Raw genomic sequence first — 26,197 nt, 5'->3', positions numbered from 1 at the left:
GGGAAGGCCTTGCTTATTTCAGCAAGAGAATGCCAAACTACATTCTGCACATATTACAACAGCATGGCTGTTAAGAGTTAAGAGTCAAGGTGCTAAAGTGACCTGCCTGCAGTCCAGACCTGTCACATATTGAAAGCATTTGGCACATTATGAAACGAAAATATAATAAAGGAGACTTCGAACTGTTGAGCAGCTGAAATCCTATATCAAGCAAAAATGGCTAAACATTTCACTTCAAAACTGCAGCAATTGGTCTCCTCAGTTCCCAAACGCTTAGTGTTGTTAAAAGAAGAGGTGAGGCAACAAAGTGATGAATACACTCCGGTCCCAATTTGTTTGAAACATGTTACTGCCTATCAATTAAAATAGGTATGTATTTTTCAAGAACAGTAAAATGTCTGTTTCACCGTGTGACATTGTTGTCTTTTTACTATTTTCAATTAAATATAAGATTTGAAAGATTAGCATACCATTACATTTTGCTTTATTTACATTTTGAATAGTGTCCTCACTTTTTTGGAAATGCACTTATATAATTTATGGCATTGACTAATTAACATGTTAACTTTGACATCACTCATTTCTGTGCATTATAATTACTATGCTTATACTGCATTATACATCATGCTATAATACTTAATTTGATTAAGATTTGGTGATGATTTAGGTGTGATGTGACATTGTGTTTTGTTAGAAGACACTTTTTTCCTTTTTTTTCCAGCTTTTTTTGGCAGGTATGATTTGCATTTTGCATCAATATTAGCAGATTTAATTACTTATATTTTGATGATTGACAAACAATATATTGTGTGTATTGTCTCAGCCCAGGGCCTAATCAGAGGTGGGGCTGGAGAGTGGCCCTCTCAAGGCCTGGCCTGGCCTACTTCTAATAAAGCTATCAGATCCAGAGGGGTTACAGGTCTCTGCTGATCAGCGCCGCTGTCAGCAGATAAATAAATAAGGAAAACAGGGAGAGGGTGGAGAGGGGCTCATATGAGCCCTCCATGTGCTCATGAGGAATTTCTCCATGCTCTGCTCTGCATTTACTACCTGCAGTAAAACTTAGTGAGGGGTGGAGGAGAGGGGGGGTCACTAAACCATGGTTGTGTGTGAGTAAGAGAGATAAATGTAGGGGCATGGACTAGCATAGGCTGCAGTTGTCACTAGAGCGTCTGTGTGTGTGCATAAGAAATAGAGGGATGAGATGAATGTGAAGCTTGCTCTGTAGTTTTGAATAACACCTGTTAAATGTGATTGCACAGCAGTGAGCAGCTGACATAAATCAGCTGGATCAATCAGCCACACACTGTTCATCAAACACCTAACTGGAGCAGCAATCTCCAGTTATCTATTCTCTCCCCCCCTCACCCGTTCGTCTTTAACCTTGCCCACTCCTTCAATCCATCAGGCCTTTTTTCCATTACGTGCACTGCAGAACAGTGTGTGGGACTCCATGTGTCTACCTAGGCAGAGGCTATTAATGCTCATGCCTGCTGAGACTCAGCGGCCATCTCTCTCTCACTCCAGCCTGTGGTAACTCACAGTCCAAACATTGCCAGTGCGCTGCAACCCATGGACACTAACAAATCCAGTTGGATTTGTGATCTTGGGTGCACGCATAATCCAGCCTGGAAAAGTTTCCCCAGAGAACACATGACTGCGCCATGAAGCTCATTGCCTCCAGTGCGTCTGTGTGGGTCTCTGCCGATGGCTTTTTACGAACTACTTTATTGTCTGCAGCAGTCTGTGAATGGGCTTATGAAGTGGGTCGTGCTTATGGCCACAGGTCGAGTGGAATGGACCGCGTTCCAAAGTATGACTAATGACCTCTGCATGAGCTACTTAATTATCAGAAAGCTAGAAGAGTGTTACATCTGGTGATTCCAAGTCTGATTCATTTCTTTGTTAGGCTATAGTTGGGCAGCCCCACATGGTATATTGATAGCTGCTTGAATAGTGGATCAGACACTGCTGTGACAGATCCACTTAGACCAGCCTAACACACACTAACACACCACCACCACATCAGTATTACTATAGTGCTGAGAATGATCCACCACATACAAATAGTAGCTGCTTTGTGAGGGTCCATGGGGGTCCTGACCATTGAAGAACAGGGTAAAAAGGGGATAAGGTATTCAAAGAAACAGTTGAAGCTAGTATTATGGACAATGAGCATAGAAACAAGGAGCTGGTCATAATGTTATGCGTGATATATATGTGTGTGTGTGTGTGTGTGTGTGTGTGTGTGTGTGTGTGTGTGTGTGTGTGTGTGTGCGCGCGTGTGTGTATATATATATATACACACACACACACACACACATACGTATATTAGATAGATAGATATATAGATACACAGTGAATGTGTACATGTAATGTTTGAGTCTGTTCCCTGTAAAAGTTGGGTTAACCTATTTTCACTTAGAAAATCAACAAAACATGGAATTTTACCAGGGTCATCAAACTTCACATTGTAATTCCAAAGAGAAAATATTTAATATCAGTATCACTGATGTAAAGCGTCACTCTTTTCTTCTGTGTTCTTATCCACTTAAACCGTCACTTTAACCAAGTCTATTAAGTGCTTCACATCTAAAAACAAAAAAAACATAGAAAGCTTGGCATTCACTAACTTGTTCTCTTATTTTAATATACAAATCGGTAAAGAAATGCTGTGATGACTTTGGATGTCCATATAATTTCCTACCTCTCTACCCTCCACAATGCTCCCCCCAGGTTTCAGACCTGGGGAAACACTGCAGTGCTTATGCCTAGTGGAGACGACATATCTTTCAAATCTAAAAAATCGTTGTACTGTTCACATGACATTTGTCGCTTATGACCCGTTTTGAACCTGGAGGGATCTATTTTCTGTCTATTTTCTGGGTCCTCGTGGAGCACAAGTGGACTTCTCTAGTTCATGGGATAAATATGCAGTTAATATTAGCAGTGCAGAGGTGTAGCCTAACACCACCACTTAAGTTCAGCTGTGGCAAGCTCAGGGGCACCAAGAATACAACGGATTGCGTTGTGATTAGGAGGGAAGAAAATTAGGGTTCTTTTCTGTTGCGCAGCAACCTATCAATCCGTGGGGGCTTTATCTTTTAAGCACATTTTGAAAAAGGCAGAGGCATCTAATCAATGTGATCATCTCCATTCATACCAGTGGCACCTAATTGATGTGACCATCTCTTTCTTTCCAGTGGCACCTACCCGGTTTGTCCATCTCCATTCATTCCTGTAACATCTATGCAAAGTGACCATCACCATTCACATCAGTTACACCTAAGCTTTGTGACCATATCTATTCATTCCAGTGGCACCAATGCAAACTGACTACCTCCATTGATTACAGTGGCACTTAAACGAATTGAACTACGCCATTCATACCAGTGACATCTAAGCGATGTGATCATCTCCATTCATTCCAGTGGCACTTAAGCAAAGTGACCATCTCCTTTCATTCCAATGGCACCTGTGCAGCAACGCAAAGTTCTGCAGCTCTGTTCTAAGCCATCTAATTTCCAAGCACACACGTCAGTCATGGGGTTTGTCAGAATGTGCATCAAGGTCCAACAATATCTGTACATACAAATCTGGGGGCACTATTTAAGAGAAAGTCAAAGTTGTTCAGATATAGGAATCTAATGAGAAATACCTTTGCATTCTTGCCCCATACTATCGTCACAGGAACAAAAAGGTTCTATTTAATCGTTCTTTCCCTTTTGTCTCAGAGGTTATATGGCAAGCTGCCATTCGCCCTTGATGTTTGCATTAGGTCAAACCCATCGCTAAACATTTGCTCCTGTTCGTTCCTTCTCCTCCCCTGACTCCCTCTCTGAGTTCTCAGTTATTCACACTCTGATCTTCTCAATATCTCTCACCATCTCTCACTATGCTGCTCTCCAGGACACTTTCTCTCATGTCTGCTGACTAAGGGCTCAGTGAGCAGATGCCATAAGATACCAGATGTACAGTCATATAGGCGTGCATGTTTCTCTCCCAGCCCTCTTGATAGATTTTCACTCGCTCTCATGCGAATACACATATTTAGCCCTATTCTTTGCAGTGTGCACTCACTCTTAAAATAGAGTTTTTTGAAGCATAGAGAAATGTGAAAAACGAACTGATTCTTATAAATGATCATGAATATGAATGGGCCTCATTCATCATGCATAGACACATATTTGATTGTTGAATCTTGCGTGAGGATGGTTTAGAGGCTATATTGGCATTCTTCAGCGTTTTCTTATCTCAGATTTGTTCTTGGGGTAGAATCAAATACGGGGGTGCTGTAGTGTCGCTGTTAATTAGCACATTCTGCCTTTATCACCCCTGAAGTTATTCAGTGAAATGATGTGGTGATGTAAGATAGTGGCAAGTGCTCTGGACTTGCAAACACATTTTCACTTACAATGTGGTGCATGGAGGAGGTACTTAACACTAAGTTTAGAACGGTAAATTGTTGAATTGCAGCACAAAGCCCTGTAATTGTTGCATCTGAATAATAAGATGGTAGCATTCTGGGAAGCGACTTGGTTGATAACTGTCTACTGTTGAGAACTTTCGGAATTGTATAAAATTTTTGCATCATTCATCGATCAATTTGGACAGCATGCGCTTTAATTTTAATTTTAACTTAATTTCATTTTCAAGAAAAATATTGTACTTTTTTTCAAACCGATTGACAAGTGAAACACACGAGTGGGCTGACCTACTGTATCTGTTAAGATTCTGCTGCGTCCTTGTAAATATGCAATTTGAATATCTTCCACAGGCATATTTCACAGCCCAGTTGGCTGCAAGATGAAATATTTGTTAATTATGTTTTCTCAGCACATCATGCTCATCTTGTGATTATAGTGACCCATTTTTCACTCTATACGCCACCCGCTTTAATCTTTAAAAGTGGATCACACAAGTCTATTATATTTTAAATTTTCTTCTTAAGAGTGCAGTGCAAAAACATATTTTTTTCTTTTTATCCATTTTAGCTTAAGTGTCAGAAGACCCAGCAGCAATAATATATATGAAAAGAGGAAAAGCCATGTGACTGTAAACCTCAGCTTATAACCAAAGTCCCTTATCTTTTTCATGTTCATATATGATTCTTTTATATCTTCCACACTTTAGAGAAGGAGCACAGTTCTGTGGTCTACACAGAAGCTCATGGGGCAGGCTTGGTCGATGATGTCATGCCTTGAAGCTCTCGATCAGGAGGGTTTTATGGGTGCTGACAGCTCATCCTCTAGCTATGGCACACTCGCTGCCTCTTTACACAATGCCCAATGGCATGTATCCCAGCTGGACTGGACTGGAGGAGGGGGTCACACAGCTGCTGCACTGCTCTTGGAACCCCCCTCGGCCCCTCCGCCCCACATCTTCATGCATGCTGTGGGTCAGCGCTAAACGTTTTTGCCAGGCGCAGGAATCTTGGCTAACTGGGTGTCACAGATGCCAGCAATTGCATGGTGGATCAGGAAGGAAATTCCTCGTAAAGAACTGGGAGAAGAATTGGGGCAGTCTTGCACTGGTCAGTGCCCTGTGTGTGTGGTGGGCGGATGGATGATTAGCATACAGAGTGGTCTTCTCCTCACTTCACTGCACGTGAGACCAAGACTTTCACTCTTCTAGAATTTTGATTTACCAAGTGTAAATTCACTATACCTGGTACACGCTTTAGAGTGGTTCTTGGCTTGGAAATACAGATCTAGGAAAAAATATTTGGTATAGAACCTTTACATTAAGTGGAGGTTCTTTAAAATTCTTTAAACTGAGATTTTTCATACTCGCACATCTCATTTCCAAAAAAAAGGTACTTGAAAGGTTCACCAGGAGTGGTGATTCTATGGCCTCCCTCCAAAGAGCTCTTTTTGACTCTATGTTTAAGGCTCTACCAAGACAATAGCACAGCAAAAAGATTAAAAACACATTGACTTTTTGATAAAATATCTACAGTTTTAACTTCTGCTACACTGTGCAGAAGATTCTACATGAGACTAGAATCTTGACGAATAGAAGCCACTTCAGTATCTGAGTGATTGCTGAGCGTGATGATTGCTGTAATTCCTCTGGTGCTAATCCAGTCATCAACCTATGGGGAATGAAAAAATGTCTCCAATTACGTCCGTTGAGGGTCAGGTAGTACAGCACTGAACCTGCTCAGCTGATGTGGATCGGTGGTACAAGAACTTTTATCACAAAGAATTATTCAGTTCATGAACGTACTGACAGAAATGCTGTGTTTAAATCACTGAATTTGATAGCACCCCTCCCCATGTTAATGGTTCATATAAATTATCATATAAATGGTATGCATTATTAATAAAGCATAGTCACTTTTGCTGGATGGAACATATGGGCGTGGAGTGTGTCATGTATAATAATGAGAAGAAGCTCTAAACTCTGTTTTTCAGACTGGAGGTTAGACACCTGCTTGCCATATGGACAACATGTATTAGTCCTGTAGATTCACTGTGTACTAATTCAGATTATTATGAAATGGTCTCTGACAGTGGTGGACAGTATAGTGATATGTTATTGTTATCATAACAAACTGCCACAATGTGTTTTTTCTGATTATAGCATCTGTATTGTCAGTACTTGTAGAACACTGAACAACTGCATGTCATAAGCAATGCAGACTAATCAGAGCAGGCCTGTAAACACCAGCAGCCAAGATATAGAAACTACACAGTGATAAATCGCTGACAGGATGTCAACCTGTTATGCCATTATATTATTTTTTTGTGTATTTTTTTCCTTTTGTTAATTCAACAATAATATCTTGATACATATTGTGTTTCAGGAAAATGTCTTCAAGTAGCATTGCCTTATAAACAGTGCTGTGCAAACGTCAGAGAATACCTTTCATTTGTGCAATTTCTAATCAAAATGACCATTATGTGCAAGTTATTCATTTTTCGGTGTCACAAAAAAGCTGAAAACATATTTAACATAAAATTATCCAGAGGCCTCAACAACTATACATGCCAAAATTCCGTATTTAGTATGATCACTTTTGCCACCAGTAACATTTTAGGATTTCAGGAGACTTGCTTTCAATCTTTCCACACCTCCAAAGTTCAATCTTAGACTGAATTTTGACAGTCTGACAATCCAAGTAATCCCAAACACATTCTGTGGAATTGGGGTCCAGAGAATACTGAACGATGTATTAAAGCCTTCAAGCAAAACCACGTCACCAGCTCTGGATGTTTTTATACATCTCCAGACCTGCACTAATCCTCCGCCATGCTTGACTGATGGTTGTAAGCGTGGTTTGAAAACAGGCGACATACAATATTGCCTGTTGGACTTTTGTTACTTTCAAATATGTCAAATCAAGACTCATCAGCCCAAAAAACCCACTCCACATCTCAGATGTCCAAGATATTCTTTTTTTGTCCATTTTCTTTTTCTCAGTGATGGCTTCCTTTTAGACCTGGAGTGTTGTCTTCTCACAGAAGGATGGACAAAAACAGGGATTTTTTCCACATCTGAAGGTCTACCAGGTCTTGTGTGGAAATATCATTTAATAATTTTTGGAAACTCCTGTTTTGTTTTGTTTTTGTTTTTTTTTAACTTATTTTCTTTTGAGTTTGATTTGTGGATTATTTTATATCTGATAACCTTAGAAATATATCCTTTAGCAATTTTAGAGGGGGTGTGTGTTTGGTTAGTTGCTTGTGTAAATATCAGTGTCTTTGAAGGGAGACACAATGTCAGTAAGAGGTTTGAGAAACTTTTGTTGGAGGACACAGCTATAACTCCTCGGTTTTAAAGTTGGAAGATGATCAACAAAAGAAAAGAGTAGACAAATCAAATACTGATAGGTTTGATATTATACCTAGGGATTGTAGTTTTTGTGTTATGTCTGGTAAAAAAATATATTTTCTGCTTTTTGTGTGAAAATTAAAATAAATAACTTTTTATTTATTGTGTGAATTGAAACCGACTTTTTAATAATAAGGACAAATTTGAATAATTTTCTTTTTTAGGCTACATTATGAATAATACTATCTTTGTTAGAGAAATAAAATGTGCTTTGCATCATACGTGAATTATTACTCTGTTTAAAAACTCATTGTATTAAAAGTTGTTATAAGTGTTGTGTATATATGTATATACATATATATATAGCATTTTGGAGTGAAACATCCATCCATCCATCCTCTAAGCCGCTTCTCCGTCAGGGGTGCTGGAGCCTATCCCAGCAGTTACCGGGCGGAAGGCAGGATACACCCTGGACAGGTCGTCAGTCCATCACAGGGCAGACAGACAGACACAGACAGTCACTCACACACTCACACCTAGGGGCAATGTAACATGACTAATTGACCTGACTGCATGTCTTTGGACTGTGGGAGGAAACCAGAGAACCTGGAGGAAACCCACACAGACACGGGGAGAACATGCAAACTCCACACAGAGAGGTCACCCAGCCGGGGAATCGAACCCAGGCCTCCTCGCTGTGAGGCGACAGCGCTACCCACCGTGCCACCGTGAATCATTTGCCATATTAATCACATTTATGATTACACAGCAAGGTTTTTAACTTTTGACAGGAATTTTCACTGAACATGGATTTTGCCGTTTGTTTATTCTAAAGAGATGGTTAGAACTTTTTAAAGTTTTGAATGTTGTTCATGCATTTATGTACAAATTGATTTCTTTCAGTACTGTAATTGTGCTTTCCTTCCTCTGTTTATCTCACCTCAGATTTAATATGTGCATGTGTAGGCGAGGCAGTCAGGACAACAATCAAAAGCCTTACTGTTTAGATTTTTCTCAGCACCAGCATTACTTGAGTTAAGTAATATGCAGAAGAGTATGTTTTCTCCGAACTGAATAACTGAGAGTGTGGCTGCAGAGATGCACTGTGTCTTAATTACAAAAGAGTTTTAGGACAAGGAGGTCTTTTCTCTTCCAGCCAGGAAGAAGGAGTCTTATTAAAGATGGTGTACTGATAAGGCTGCATTGCCTTCGGATGTTTTACACAGCTTGTGGATGCGCTCTCCTCTGCCACAATAAAAAGCTAATGGCAGATAATTACCTCAAAGTTGCCAGAGGCAGCAAGTCCTCATATCTCTCCTGTCTGTCTCTCAGATCTGTTTGAGATTACAGTGTATGGCGCACGCCTCTCAGTCAGCCTGCCATCTGCTCCTCAGGTGCGTCGGGAGGCTGCTTTTTTGCTTTTCTTTTCAAATCTGCCTTCATATATCAGGCTGATGGGTAACTTAACTCAGGCAAAGAACTATGAAGGGCAGCAAAACCATAAACACATCCTTTATGCCTCTTAAGTCTGTGTGCAATTTCAACATCAAGGCAGCAACAACAAATCTTCACAACCAGTGATCTTCTCTGTTGCTAAATTCTAGGTGTGATGGCCATCAACCAAAATAACGAAGGCATTTTGACAGATCTTTAGCTGCAGGTATCAGCAAAGTGGATTAATAGCTGGCTAACCTGTAAAGGAAAACATCAGCATTGCCTTCTAGTCTTTTTCTCACTCTGTATGAGCCTAAGTTTACCAGAAAGATATTCTTCCCACGCTAGTGCTGTGACTCAGCCCAATCTGTTATGTTGAGTTGGTGCCACAGGTGGTACATGTGATGCTTGTATGCAGTAATACGTTATTGCCGAAGGTATGAGTCATCTTCAGCTTCAGCCATGCTTAACTGAAAAGAGAGAAAATTAGTCCTATTGCAAACAGGAAATGTCAGGCTACTCTTGCACTTAAGTTTTCTACTTTTAAATATAGCATTGCCATATGTCTGATCACCCCACAATTGCAAGTGATTAACAAAGTCACATAAATCATTATACTGCATTATACAGCTTTGCCATGGCACATCTGGCACACCACCTAAGAGGTGCTATATTTTTCTGTTCAAAGCAGCTATCCAAAGCTTCTAATGCCATTTTTAACCTTTTAAGGCTAATGCAGAAACGTGCTTATTTCTGATGTTTAATCTGCTGTTCTCTGTGATTTCTCAGTGCAGTTGTTGCAGTTCTATGATACATAGAAAGAACATGATCTAACAAAGCTAAACAATTTTTTATTGGAGCTATTTTTTTAAAGTTTAACTACATTTTTTAATGTTACTCTGATTCAACAAAACACTGTGTTCACCGATACCTACTGTGCTCTGAATGACCCTATCTTAAATTTCAATTTTTGTGATATTGCAAAACTAGTGCATTCATGTATATGGATCATGCGGCTGAATTGGCTCAAAGTCAGAATTTAAAACATGTATATGGATCATGCGGCTGAATTGGCTCAAAGTCAGAATTTAAAACATGTATATAGATCATGCGGCTGAATTGGCTCAAAGTCAGAATTTAAAACATGTATATGGATCATGCGGCTGAATTGGCTCAAAGTCAGAATTTAAAACATGTATATGGATCGTGCGGCTGAATTGGCTCAAAGTCAGAATTTAAAACATGTATATGGATCATGCGGCTGAATTGGCTCAAAGTCAGAATTTAAAACATGTATATGGATCATGCGGCTGAATTGGCTCAAAGTCAGAATTTAAAACATGTATATGGATCGTGCTGCTGAATTGGCTCAAAGTCAGAATTTAAAACATGTATATGGATCATGCGGCTGAATTGGCTCAAAGTCAGAATTTAAAACATGTATATGGATCATGCGGCTGAATTGGCTCAAAGTCAGAATTTAAAACATGTATATGGATCATGCGGCTGAATTGGCTCAAAGTCAGAATTTAAAACATGTATATGGATCGTGCTGCTGAATTGGCTCAAAGTCAGAATTTAAAACATGTATATGGATCATGCTGCTGAATTGGCTCAAAGTCAGAATTTAAAACATGTATATGGATCGTGCGGCTGAATTGGCTCAAAGTCAGAATTTAAAACATGTATATGGATCATGCGGCTGAATTGGCTCAAAGTCAGAATTTAAAACATGTATATGGATCATGCGGCTGAATTGGCTCAAAGTCAGAATTTAAAACATGTATATGGATCATGCGGCTGAATTGGCTCAAAGTCAGAATTTAAAACATGTATATGGATCATGCGGCTGAATTGGCTCAAAGTCAGAATTTAAAACATGTATATGGATCATGCGGCTGAATTGGCTCAAAGTCAGAATTTAAAACATGTATATGGATCATGCGGCTGAATTGGCTCAAAGTCAGAATTTAAAACATGTATATGGATCATGCGGCTGAATTGGCTCAAAGTCAGAATTTAAAACATGTATATGGATCGTGCTGCTGAATTGGCTCAAAGTCAGAATTTAAAACATGTATATGGATCGTGCTGCTGAATTGGCTCAAAGTCAGAATTTAAAACATGTATATGGATCGTGCTGCTGAATGGGCTCAAAGTCAGAATTTAAAACATGTATATGGATCGTGCTGCTGAATTGGCTCAAAGTCAGAATTTAAAACATGTATATGGATCGTGCTGCTGAATTGACGCAAAGTCAGAATTTAAAACATGTTTCAGGCCTTAACCTAAAATCCTATTGCTTTGAAATTATGTTTATTTCATTACAAAATTCATTGATTTGAACCTTCTGTATTTGTTACTACCAAAACAATCATAACACCATCAAAGCTTTGTGTTTTGGTAGTGACAATTTTAGACAATATTGAGCATAACTCAAACATCCTAGCCAGTACATGACTAGAGAACACAGCTTTGAAAAATTTTATATACATAAAATCATGAACAGAATGAGTGTTTCTAAAATTTACATAATTGCAGAAAATGTTTTGTATTGACAGCTCTTTGTCACACACTGATTTTAAGACTTTGGGACTCATTTGCATCAAAACAATGGGATCTGCTTGCTCACCATGTGGCCATAAGCTTTAGTGAGGTCAGATACAGATGTTGGATGATTAGCGTTGGAACACAACTGTTCGACTCATCCTAAAGACATATGATGGTGCTCCTTCTCTCCAGAGAACACAGTTCCACTACTCCACAGACTGTCCTGAATATTATAATTCCTTGTCTTTTGCATATATTACTTCTTTCCTTCCTTCCTTGTGTCACTAAAATGGGAAATGACTGAGCAGCCAAAAGGCTTTAATTGACTTCCAGTTTAATGTAACGAGGTTGCCTTCTAACACACAAGCAGTGCTGGCTCTGGTAGTCAGGCCTCCAGTGAGTTCTTTGCATAATCTTCACTCTACACTGCTATAGCCTGCTGCAGTATCTCTCATAACAGTCTGATTACTTCTCTGCCCTGCTTTCTACAGCTGTTCACAAAATCTAAATCTTTATCCCCATAAAACAACACTAGGCTGCGATTTGCATAGGCCATTAAGAGCGATGTGAAATAGCAAAGGCTGCTCCGCTAAATGGAAATGTTGTTCTGGACATGAATATTTCATAGGGAGGATGCTGACACATTATGATGCCACTGTGTTATAATTGGTTGAAGGACATGTAGATATTCTGGCTATAGAGAGATGCTTGTAGCTAAGAGAAAGACAACTCCATGATCACCATAATGGAACACATCAGAGGTGCACAACGCTAGTTTACAAACGGTCATTAGTGTTTAGTGGCTCAGTACATTCTGAAGCCTTTCAGTTATTTGCAGAAGGTCTGTACAGAATACACAGTATATTATCTTCATATCAGAACTAACCTTCCTTCAGACATATGGTGCTCATATTTTTCTGTAAATGCTTAAGCAAAAAATAGCTTTTAATCTACACTCTTAAAAATAAAGGTGCCAGAAGGTGTTTAATGCATGGGGGAAAGAACCATTTTTAATTCCCTGAAGAACCTTATGATGGATGGTTCTTTAGAGACGCATTTTTCAAAATAAAATGTGAGTGTGAGGAAGCTTTTTGAAGTTTAAAAGTTAAGGAAACTAAAATAGTTGTTCTGTGTTGTCCTCTGCCAGGTGACATTGAATCAAGTTGACTGTAACAAGCCCCAGTGATGGCAAAAATTCATTTACCGTCAGTTTGGGGGGGAAAAAAGTCAAGCTTTTAAAATTTGGGTAATATATGATTAAAATGTCTCAGCTGATGTTCGTCAGACGAAACAGGTGGTTTCAAAAAGTCTCAGGTGATATGACATGAGAGAAGGACGCATTTGGCTACGTTAAACAGCCACAAACTCTCAGATAATATAGTTTGTGTGACATGGGTTTTCTCCCTTTCAATGATTCATACAAAGGGAACTTGAGTGCTAATAACACCCCTTGAGGAGACCTTTTAGCTTACAGTGTCAATGACAAAAAGAATACCTTCATGATTTGCCAACAAACTGTTGACAAGAAAATGTAACAATTTAAACTGTGTATTTTTTTTAGTTTAGTAGTTGAGTTTTATAGAGTGAAAGTGACAGCCATACAGCAAGTGTATTGGTAGTGACACATAAGGTGAGATCAATGCATGATTTATTCTTTGTGCTGACTATAAATGTGCATCATGTTTTTGAGAGTGAAATGAGGTAGTGAGTAAGCACAGTTCCCATTAGTCCTAGATTTCCTGATGCAACGGGTGGCAGAGTAGTCTCGAGCATGTCTTGCATCATTCAGCACAAAGTCTGGCCTGTATCCAGCACTCCAGTAGCTGGCACACCACAGCCAGCCTGCACTGGACTCTGTTGCTCCACATAGGAGATCATACACAGAGTGAATAATGTGCTTTGAACATTGTAGAATGCATCTAATAAATTCAAGCAGTCTGGGACTGGAGCTCTGTTGGGGGTTCCTTTTAAGTTTCTGAAGATAAGTGCTGCTGCAGCAATCTGAAAACAATAGGAGTTAATTTATACTTCTTAACTGCTTCATCTATCACAGATGTCCTTGTCATGGAGGAGACTTGCAGTGCTTGTCATTACTTTTTAGAGGCTGCATGTTCTTTTCTTATATTATCAGAAAATGGCAACAAATAATTCTGTTTAGTGATGCACCAAAGCTGCTTTTTCTCTTCCAATACGACTACACTAACTCTGTCAAACCTAAATACTCAATAGGTGCCTATAAATTATGTTTATTCCATTCTACTTTTTTTATAATTTAAAAACAGTGGTCTATGTCACAAATAAAACATACCAAGTTTTAATGAATGGCATTTACTGGTTGGACAACTAAACATTTACATGGTTTCAGAGGTACAGTATTTAGCTGCACTCTTTGGCATAGTTCATCTTTAAATGCTTAATACATTTTGATGAAAATGCTGCTGGTTATGCTTCCCCTTGAAATACTGGTGTTACAGATTTTACAATGAACATTTTTCTTGCTGCTTGTCTCAAGTAGTAACATAATCTTATACCGCCAGCATGTTGCTAGCTTCAGTTAGTCTCCATCTACTGGCAGAGATGCAAGCATCACTTAATCGTGTATTTTTATGTTAGAAATTGCTTCATGGTATTGGATTTGCTTTCTGATACCAATACAGTAATTCTAATTCTAACCTTTAAGTGTAACAATATATTAATTTCAAGATTTTCAATACAGAAAATATAAGTACAGTAAGAAATAATACAATATAAAATTCCAACTTTCATTTCACTGTTACAGTTTTGATCAAAGTCTAATTGCCAAAACAAGATCACATTGCCTGACCATTATTAACAAAAACAAGTAATCAGAAGACTTAGAAAAAATGTTCAAATGCACACAATGTGTAAATAATCTTGCGTTTTTTTTTTTTTTTTTACATTAATGATTGTCCATTTCAGGAATATTGTTTAGTGCTTGCTTTAATAGGACACTGGAAACCATTCCAGTTTATATCTGTATGTCTGATCTCTTGCTTTTCTATGATATAGTTTGCTTTACAGTGAGCATTGTTCTACAACCCCCATACTGAAAACAACAATGAATATTAACCTGCATTTTGTAATACGCCTACTAGCCTTCACTCATAGAACAGGTGGAGTGTTATCATCTGTGTGTTTTTTTTCTTGCCCTTTAGCCTCTGAATCTAGATTTTACTATTTACTTTTTATTTTTTCCATCTTTTACATTCATTCCGAAGCAATGCAGTCATGGCCTCCTTCTCAAACTCTGCAAGACAAAAGAAAGAGAAGAGAGTGGTCTGAGTGTCCTGGCTGTAGAGGGATGGGTGGGTGGGTTGTGAGTGCAGCTGTTTGGGATTTTTGTGTAGTGATGTTCCCTGAGGAGCTGGATTATGCAGGCTTTGCTGGAGAACCAGCTCCAGAGACCCTATGGAGAAAACACCAGAGATCTGCTCAGTGCTACACACAGATGTTCCTGTGTGTGTGTGTGTGTGTGTGTGTGTGTGTGTGTGTGTACCTGTGTACATGTGTACGTGCGTGTGTACTGGAGGCCTGAGCCTGCGTGGCCTGATCTAAGTGGTCAGACTGATTATGGCAGCTGTTGACCCTGAGCATGGTTCTGGTATATTTGCCCCCCTGTGTGTCTGTGAAAAAGAGTCTATGCTGAGTCTTTAGATGAATGTGGACTGTGGATGAATGGACTGCATCATTTAACCGTACTTCATTTGGGATTATATTGCTATATATTTAAATTGCAATACACCTTGCAAATATTGCTGTTCAAATGTCAGAGACCACTCTTAAGCATATATTTTCTGGTCTTGCTCCTGAATAAATTGTGCTTAGCAGCTGTTCTGAATGGAAAGGAAAATTGTGCACTAGTACGTCCACTCTCTGCCTTACAGCTTACATTTATTTTAGCAGTCTTGCTTTCAGCTTTTCAAAAAAATTTGCAGGGACACTTTTTTGCACCTCCAAAGTTCAGTCTTAGAAGTTGGTTGCCATTCTCACATTCAAGTATGGCTCTGGGGAGGTCAGTCCATTGTTCCGAAAACACCAGTTTCTTTGTTTCATTTGCAATTTCCTTTTCTCAGTAACAGCTTCTTCATAGTGTAAAGATGGGCAAGAACACTGCAGATGTTGTTTTTTTTGTTTGTTTTTGTTTTTTTGTCAGATCTGAAATAAGAGAGGAGATAGATTTTTTTTTTTTTTTTTTCCCTTCTCTCTTTGAAGTACTGTTTTTCTGATCATGGCAGTTTTGTTGGTGTACCAGATCTTGCACCTAGTAGTTAGGTGTCTCATTTTCCGTATGTCTTTAGTATTTATTGACCTCCAGGGTGAAAAATAAACACAAACAATATATAACTATATGAGAACCACCATGTACCACATAGTATTTATATAATAAATATATAGTATATCAAACAGTCTGCATGTTCATTGGAGACATGGTGGCTCAAGGGCCCTAAGTGACTACTTATACTGCGTATTGCTGCAAACAAGCCATGTTGTAAGTCAGAAATAAGCCTGCATTACTTTGATTGACTAGTTGCCGTTATGTACCATTGTTGAATCATGCATGTTCTATAATTAATCATAAAACATACAGAAACTCATCTGGAATGCCTGACATTGTTCAGGATGCTCATAGCATATAATTGACAGTTTTGTGACTTATTAAAGGCATCATTTGCTTATGGAAGCCTTTTGTCATATGAATGTTACAAAAGCTAATGCTGCAGCAGCAATTAACTAACAATGTACAGTGCAGCCCTAATGTGGACTCATGCAGTCCTGAACCGTACGGAAAACTGTTGTTTGAAATCATTCTAATTCAAAGCTCTACAGGCTCAAGTGAGCCTTGGAGCTTTTTCCCTCAGCATTTGTATCATCCTTTGGTTTGGAGTAGAGATGTGCACTATAATTGACATATATGTGCTTGACCTGCTTGGTCGTATTTTCTAAAAATATTTTATAGCATATGGAATTGGGAATGTGTGCAGATTTCCAAAAAAATGTTCTGACTAAAAGGCAACTAATCACTCCCGCTGTCCCCTCAAAAAAGGCGTACACCTGATTTTTTTCTCTTTTCTATGTCTTTCCCTTCCATCTGAGGAAGGAATGGAAGTGAAAAGGACACCTCACCCATTTGTTTCATGTTTGTCCTTGAACATTTAATCTAGTAGTGCTTGTGAGAATGTGGACTGTGTTCAGTCTCTGCCCTCTTGCCTTAACCCCCCTTTAGTGTAACTGAGCGAGTGTCGTACATCTTTCAAGGCGGCCAGTTATCATCTGAGCACAGGGAGGTGGTTCACCTTCATAGGGCCGCAGACGGTTAGAATAACACTGGGGTTTAGTAATCATACCCTGAACCACACCACTGTTTATTGTGCCCTCATCATGGCCTGATTGCTTTGTTCCATCTCTTCTACATGGCGTATTGCTACAGAGAGACATTAGAACAAAGTTGGGATGGTTTCATTAATATTCATTAGAGTAGTTGCATGTTGTAAGGCTTTACTCTTTTTTTCAGTCCCCTAGAAAAGGATAGGCTGTCTTTAATAAAAGAATAAGCCTTTTTTGGACATTCCCTTTAACAGACAGGTCACTCACTCCAGGACATTGCACTAAACTTGAACATTCTGAAGGGACAGGCTTCGAGTCCAACTCAGCTGCTTAAATTCAGAGCCGTTTCTTCAGTCTTGTCATATGGTTACAACGGAAGCCAGAAGTTGTTAAATTACATCAGGCAAGATGGAGAAACAGTGCCAAGGTCATAATTTTGTACCAAGGACAACATTTATTGATATGGATGAAGCCCAGAGCCTGACAAGCCAATAAACCCAAATGCTTGGGGGCATATGAATGTTCTCCCTTATTCACATTGGTTCATTTCACATGTCATTGGATTGCAAGTGAAGCCAGAAGTTGTAAGACTATTATACCCCTTACGTGATACATCAGGCAAGATAGAAATGGCACCAACATCCAGTGATTTATATGAAGGCTGGAGTAGGGATGTGCATTCTGACTAAATTTGTGATGTTCAGATATCTACGTTTTTAAAAATGTATTAAAAGATTAATGGATTAAACGCTGGGAAGAAAAAAGTACTTTTTGCGTTGTATTAACTTATAATACACTAACATGGTAAAGTAGTAAACTGCTAAAATGAACAACTTTAATAAAATGTAGTGACTCAAATGTTTTATTATTGAAAAAATGGTCAAGGGCAGTCTTTCGGTCACTATGCTTGCGTAATAGAAGCTGTATTGAATTAAATGAGAAGAGCTAACGCCTACACTAGGTGCCGCAGTAGATTGTAATGACATGGGCTTCTTCTCAATATTTGTTGGATGATGAATCAAAATGTTCAACTGTTGTGAAAACATTGAGAACAGAGAAATATTGTTTCATTGTTTGTAGTTCTAGCTAACATCAGGTAGAGAACTTAGGCTGGCTTAATCAAGTCCTTAGCAACACATTCTGGGCAGTACACTCACTTTGAAGCACTAGTGTTCTGTTGTAGCAAAGCGTAATATGCTTACTTGATTTGCAAATACGAGCAAAACCATAACACTTCACAGCCCTGTTAAAACGTAATAGAGTTCCACTGAATTGCTGGCCTAAATCTTTTCTCCCTGACTTTCTGTGATGCAGTGTAATGAAGACCCAAATAGTGATTTCAGTATTTAAATACTGACATTAAAAGCCAAAGGTTAAAAGAAAACCGTATTTTTTACTGTTAAAGCCATTTCCAAGAAAAAAGTCACATGTGGTTACATGTGCATATACTTTCTCTAGATAGACAAAGCACTTCTTGTAAGTCGCTCTGGATAAGAGTGTCTGCTAAATGCTGTAAATGTAAATGTGTATGGTTTACACACTCCTCTCCCACTCACTCAATGAATACTCGCTCGTTCACTCTCTCCCACACTTCAAAAACTGTGTATAAACAACCATCCACTGTCTTACGAACCAGGAATATTGAGCATTGTGTTTGAAGACTAAATATGTATTTATATGGAGACTTGTTTACTTTTTCAGAGATGATTCTGAAGTGAAAGACCAGAAAGCCATATAAATTTTAATCAAGGTTCATGTTGAAACCGATTGAAGCGAGAGACTGTAGTTGTAGTATGAGAATGAAACGCACACTGGAGTCTGTGAAGCAGCTTATGAATGCAAAGCGAATTTACCTCAAGTAACTTTGCTAAGGTGAGACAAACATTTTGTAGTGTTGGGACGTGAGCACTCTGTAGTTAGTTTAGTAGTTAAAGCAGTGTTAGCTCAACTGTCATTGAACGCCTACCACAGTGCTGGTTTTCTGTTTCTGCCGAGTGTCCCTGGGAAAATCTGAGATCCAGTCTGGTTTAGTACTGGTTCAGAAGTCCAGACTTGAAGTCTTTCTTGAAATCTTCTGGCTTGAATTGCTTTGAACACATGCAGATGTTTCTCACAAAGCATGTGTTTCGTCATATGTTACGGCAACAGCAATCCTTGCTAAAGTTGCAATGTTAAGTGGCTCACAGTAGATGAGAAGGTGTGGCCATGCCCTCACCAACTGAAACTCTGGGAAATGTAGGATCAAGCTTTAATAGGTCCTGTCACAAAACAGTTCTCTAGAGCAATACTGCAAAGCAGAATGTTGGGCTGCTGTGCCATGTTGCTGTGTTTAATTGAGTTCCTTAAGCTCTTATGCTCCAGGGTGTGTGTGTGTGTGTGTGTGTATATATATATATATATATATATATATATATATATACATCTGAATTTACATGACCGAATCTAAATATTGATTATTCAGTAACTGCATGAAATACATTTTTATTTTATTTATTTTTTGGGTAAAAGCTCCCCTCAAATGAACAGAAAATGTGTTTTATGATCACACATATTCCTATATGTTACAATTTACTGCTGAAAGCCAAAAATCTCAGACACTCTTTGTATTACTTTATAAAAATAATTTTTACAGAGCAGATCACTGAAGAGACGCCATCTGTTTATAGTTCCTAGCCCAGATTTGTGGGAAAATGGGTCGACTTTCAGTAGACATTTCTGCTTCTTCTATTATAAGGGTTTAAAATTATATTACCCATCTATTTGACTGGAAAGAAGAGTTATACCTCTCATATGACACCCACTTTTTGAATGTTGCTTATGAAATATGAAAGTTATGAACAATATGACGAAGTGCATTTTGGAACCACCGGTGGTTCCAAGGAGTTTGAGAGGCTACATGTTCTTCCCCGTTCACATGGGTACATTTGGCTTCATGGCGAGTTTTTCTGAAACAATGTGAAGCCTTGATGTTCCTCTTTGCTTCACCTACATTCCTCTGCTCTCACAGACAGGTAGAACGGCGCTAAATGATAGAAGGGAAACAATGATATCGTTCCTCATCACAGAGTGGAAGTGCTGTCGTAAGTCATGGTGGGAGAGCCATGGGCTTGGGTATATATGGGTGCGTGTGTGTGAGTGGGCCTCTAAATCAGCCTGTAGGCACCCTCTGCACCCCTCATCTCAGCCTGTGAAAGGAGAACTATCATTCACTCAACACAGCAGCCACAGCTGGCCCTTCGTCCTCAGTATATCTCATCACACGGCCGTGAATCCATCAGACTTGGTGGGAAGGTGGGCTGTATGTGTGCATACTTCAGGTTAATGTTTGCTGCTTTGCTCCGGACTGTGTTAACCTCTCTGAAAACCATCACTAGTTTAGATTTAGATTCAGTACACTTTCTGTGTTGTAGAGAAAGTCAGATGGATGTTGGCGTTTAGTCGAAGAATCAAATCTGTCGTTTTTTAAGTAGAAATGCAGATGGTTCTTAGATTTCCTCAAGCTGTGGTGCTGATGCTCTTTAAAATTTTATGCCCTGCTCTGGCCTGGGGAACACATCTCTCCTATTTTTTATTCCTGCTTATATTATAGTTTATGGGTCTGCCTCTCTTTACAAATGGTTTTGTGGCACATTATTCATTGGCTGCGGTAATCAGAATGAGATTGTGGGTATAGGCCTGTGTGTGTAATGGTGTATTTGTGTGTTTGCTGCAGGTATCCATGTTCTCTGATCCGTGACCGAGTTGCAGACAGGGGCCACGTTCTATCTATCTGGAGTGGTGGCAGGTAAGACCACCCTGTTCTCCTCTGCTAGTCAGCTGACAAAGGCTTCCTGCTTGATTTGCAGGTTGACTTTAAAGTTGTATGTATGCAGTTATAATAATAATGATACATAACAGACATGCTATAAAATGCACGTCTTAATGTGTTATGCTGAGATGACTGTTATTCTGTAGCACATGTCCCCCTCGTCTCCCTTCAACACTATAAATAGTGCAAAGCTCTCTATAGTCAGTCATCTCTCAATCAGGCCTCAGATGAAGACTTAGCGAGCAGCTCTGATATCTGACGACATTACACCCTTCACAGTACTGGCTCTTGCCGGGCACTCAGTAAAAATAGTGCATGCAATCTGGCTGGTGAATGTGCTGTTTTTCTGTGGAGTTTTCATCATAGTGCTGGAGAACAATGCCTGATGTTTTCTTATATTTGTCGTATTATGTTTTGTTTTTTCTCTATATAATGAACTTTGCAGTTGAATATACACACATACAGTACACACAATGATGCATAAGGGCCATATAGAGGTTTACATATATATGATACATATAGGACTTTATTACAGTCAGTGACAGATTTATAATACAAATGGGACATATTTCTTATTTCTTACAGGTAGTAAAATAATACAGTATGCTATATTGTATTCTAGCGTATCATTTTGTATTGTATGTTATGGATCAAATTGGAGCATTGAATTGTATAATGAATTGTGTGAGTTGTTACAGCCTGTGCATATATATTTTGGAAATGAAGGGTCTTTGAAAAGAATTACAGTTAACTTTAATGGTACACACATTTATTTCTCTAATAAAGGTGATAGTAATCATAATATAGCATCTGCATATTTATGACACATAAGACATTTTGCAAAAGCAGTTACTTGTACATATGTGTATATGTGTTTCAGCCAGTATGGTCTGGAAGTCAAAATTAATAATTTGTCAGTATAATATATATATATATATATATATATATATATATATATATATAATATAAATGAAAAATGCTGCTTGCAGAAGTATTCACAGACTAGTATTGGATAGATCTACCTTTTTTTAAATAGGCGCTTTAGGGTTCTTTTGGGAGTGACTTTCACTCATTCTTTCCAGGAGATTTGCTCAGTGTTGTTCAGGTTCATTGGATGACTTTTGTGGCTTGTCATTTTTGTCACAGAATATTTTCTGAATAAACTAAATTGAAATAAATGAATTACATATTTAGGTATATTTATAAAATTCATTTGAACATGGGGCCTGGCGTCCTCCGTGTGCATGTGTGTCTACATACATGATTTTGGAGAAGGTGCTTTACTCTTGTCCTCCTGATAAGCACTGTAGCCCTCTATCCCGGAGGCCGGAAACTTCAAAGCCAAGCGTGGCTAAAAGGGATGGCTAAAATTAGTGAGAGGCCACACAACCTGCACCCACAGATCAAAAGCAAGCTGAACTCTAGCAGGCGTCAGCATGGCGAGGGCGTCTGTGTCTTCATTCATCCGGGCGTGTTTGCGTCTGTATGTGTTGCCCTGTAGGGCTTGGCATTGTTGCGCCAGTTCTGTTCCCTAAGTCCTGGTATCAAACTGGGCTTTTGTAGGCTACAGTAAATGAACTAGTGAAGCGTTGGTGGCCATATACAGTTTCTGTAATAGTGTATGCATGATGTGCGTGTAAATGTGCATGAGTCTTCAGCTGGTGGATCATTCGGGCGTATTGACAGAGGAGGTCACTTAAATATCAGCTACGCTTTGCAATGCTGACTGCTCACACTGACCACAGGCATGAAGCCCATCAGTGGTTGCAGTGCAGAGAGGTCAGATGTAACTCAAGCCCACAGAGAGAGAGCATGCCAAACAAGGCCTGCTAACCATAAGGGTAATACCCCATATGCACCATTTGCATTTACATTTCCCCCTAGCACACAGCCTACTAGATACTCCCTCTAGGGACATCACTAGTTCACTAGCGTCTTCGTAATTGGGTATTGATTGGCTATCACTCGGCAGGGGAGACAATGAATTACCGCCTGGCAAAATGGTGGAAAGAAGCAGGAGAGAAAGAGCACAATGGAAACAGTTGTTCGCTCTGCATTTATTTATATAGCCGAGTAATTAATGATGCAACAGGAGATGCTTGATTAGACCACAGAACCTTCAGATTACGTTTATTTGCACAAGTCATGATATGGAGGCGCACATCATTTTGATCTGAACTATTGTGCAAACAATTGATATCAAGTGTCTTGTTTTGTGTGCACGTATTAAAAGGATAACGAGTAGGAAAAACACGTGCTATACGCAGCGCAGTCCAGCGGTCTGAAAACACCAATTAATCCATGAAATCATTCGTCTGTATTAGTTCTCATTGTCCAGAGGAACGTACTTATTACGTATTCATGATTGTGCATATTTCAACACAAAACAAGACAGCACGTTCATTCACACAAACAAACTAATGAACAGATATAAATAATATTACCTCTGCATGTGTAACTCATTCTCAGCACAAGAGTTTCTTAGCGATACTGTGGGCTAAATTGCCTGCTTATTTCCATTGTCACCACTCTAATTACCCTGCATTCAGAAAGGGAGAATTGATATCTTGTTTAGTGGCAAAGCCGCCCGGCCTGAATCACTGCTGAACAGAGCCTTGTGCGGTGAGCATTGGCCTGAGCAGCACTAGTGAATAGGCCAGAGACAGATCCGCTGTGCTCCCGACAGCGTCGCTGAAACACTTCAAAGAGCCTCGGGTACACATGCAGCCTGCTTTGCCATTCTCCAATGTCACCCCAGTCGTGTTTGTCAAAATTTCAAGCACGTAATCTAAGCTGGAACACAAGGTTAACATCTTTTGTGCTTCTGTTTTGTTAAAGCCCCACACTATTTTACTTTATCTGCCAAATGTGCAAAATTGAAACAAATGATGTTGGGAGGCTTTTTTTTTTTTTTTGCTGCTGTCCACTTATGCTTATTAAATCATTTCTGTTTGTTTCAACCTGTTACTTTTATCGGCTTTAAAGAGTTTTTGATTCATTCTAACTTTATAAAATCTATAAATACCAGCGCATAGATGTTTTTAATGTTTAATAGGGATGTCCCGATCCTTATTCATTAATGTTGAGTATTGCAGACTGGACCCACTTTTTATGCTTTCAGACAATACAGTCACAAAATCTAGTTAAGATAAACTAACCTGCTATTTAATAGTACCGTAAAATCACTGTGTTTTATTTTTTTTAAATGGCCTTCTATGATGTTTAATATTGATTTATAATCCAATTTGATTGTTCTCTGTGATGATTTGGCTACCAGTTTCTTCAAGATAATGCTTTTAAATAGCTTTGTTTTTTGGAATTCGTCCATGAAATAACCATTTTATAGTGCTGTGAATACATATTAATATTTGTCTAACATGAGCTTTTGTCTCTAACTTTTAGAATTCTATCAAACATTGTTAAAAACAAAGCAAAGGGGGATGTCAGCATGTCTTGTTAAACAGCTGTCAGATTTTTCACATATTCTCAGTAGAGCTAAATTCAAACACAGTTGTTTTGCTTCATCAGTAACGTCATGTTCATTGGTTTGTTTGGAAGCCGTTATGTGTAATGATTAATTTTTTGGGTTTTTTTTTTGGGGGGGGGGGGTTTGTAGAGGAGTATGACCAAAACAGATTAAAGAACCGTGCAGCACTGCCGTCTACTGTGTCAATATCTACCTTGACTTTTCTCTGAGGATTTGAATGAGTCTTGAATCTTACATGTCATGAACATCATGAGTCAGGTTGGCTTCTGATGGTGCTCTGATGTTGTGACCTTCAGCATTTGCAGTAAATATTTGTGTACATTAAATGCAACAGAATGAAGAATGAAGCTGATCTGTGCTGCCTTTGTAAATTCATGTTTTCAATATGTACTATAACCATTGACTTATTCCTGCAGGTTATGATCCTTTTTCCTCTGCCCACTTTTATTATTATCAGTTTGAGAGGACTGTTTTTAAAAATAGTTATCACAGCATGTAGAGAACACAAAATTGGTTGCACACTCACCAAGTGCTTTTATTAGGAACGCTATGCTAATGAGGGTAAGGCCCCTTTTTTCTCTATGAACAGCCTCTATTCTTCTTGACATGAATTCCACAAAATTTTGGAAACATTCCTTTGATATTCTGGGGCTGGATTCATGAAAGCTTTCCTAAGAAAAAGCTTGTGAAAGTTCTTAAGACAAACACATAAAGGTTCATAAGAATGTTCTTAAATGCAGTTCTCAAAAAAAAAATTTTTTTTAAGTTTTCAAATATTCTCTTCAGAAAATCTTAAATAGTTCCTTAGATTCATTGTTTTCTTACGCAGGCTCTAGTGAATTTTACATCTTACCATAAATGCTGTGAGATACATTATTAATTTCTATTAACTGTTTTTTTTTATCTGCTCAAAGGAGTAAAATGGAGGAAAAACATCAGACCAAGTGTTTAAAAAATTTTGCAAACCAGAACTAGAGCTCATGGAGGAACAAATAGGAAAAAAAATCCTCCTTAGAAAATACGACGATTGTGGAGTGAAGGCGGAAAGTGGTTGACGAGGATGAGGAGCACAGAGCTCATCAACTCTTACAGCTTCAGTTGAGTGTCAGGCTTTCTTAAGAACATAATATTTTCAAGAATACCACTTAGTCTTAGAAGTAATTGAAGAAGTAATTTGAAGAATTACAATTTTTGAAACTTTTTTCTTAAGAATGTAGTTTTCTTCATTCTTACGTTTCATTTTGGTTTTTTTCAGGTGTAATTTCATGCTACTAAGAATCTCTTCATATAATACATCACCACAGTGTTCTATAGGATTCAGGTCTGGTGACTGGGAACCTGGACACTGTACTTACTGTCATGCTCATGAAACCAGTTTGAGATACCTTTGACTTTGTAATATACTGCAGGGACAGGCATACATACTGGACATAGCTATTAGAAAATGGGTAAATTGTGACCATAAAGGGATGAACATGATCAGCAGCAATACTCAAATAGGCTGTGGGATTCAAGCAATTATTGGTTGGTATTAACCAAGAAAATACTGTTCCCCCACACTATTACGTCACCTCCACTAGCCTGGACTGTTGACACAAGGCAGGTTGGGTCCATGGATGGCACCAAATTCTGACCCTACCATCTTTGTGCCACAGCAGAAATTTAAATTTATTTTAGAGTCTTCAACAGATCAGATTTGGTGAGCCTGTGCCCACTGCAGCCTCAGCTGTATGTTCTTGGCTGGTACAAGTGGAACCCAACATGGTCTTCTGCTGTCATGGCCAGTCCACCTCAAG

At 38.8% G+C, this 26,197-nt stretch overlaps 1 protein-coding gene across 2 annotated transcripts in view; it reads left to right on the top strand.

Moving 5' to 3' along the window:
• Window positions 1-26,197, top strand: part of tspan9a (tetraspanin 9a) — a 238,864-nt gene that overhangs the window by 53,196 nt on the left and 159,471 nt on the right. For both annotated transcript variants that reach the window (XM_017687258.2, XM_017687202.2), the window contains exon 3: window positions 20,819-20,890. The gene's annotated coding sequence lies outside the window, so the exon portion shown is untranslated. The remainder of the gene's footprint in view (window positions 1-20,818; window positions 20,891-26,197) is intronic.

The sequence above is a fragment of the Pygocentrus nattereri genome, chromosome 7 (genome assembly GCF_015220715.1).
Source record: "Pygocentrus nattereri isolate fPygNat1 chromosome 7, fPygNat1.pri, whole genome shotgun sequence".
Lineage (NCBI taxonomy): Eukaryota > Metazoa > Chordata > Actinopteri > Characiformes > Serrasalmidae > Pygocentrus > Pygocentrus nattereri.
The sequence above is the reverse complement of the archived record's forward strand: the minus strand, read 5'-3'. Positions and strand labels throughout refer to the sequence as shown.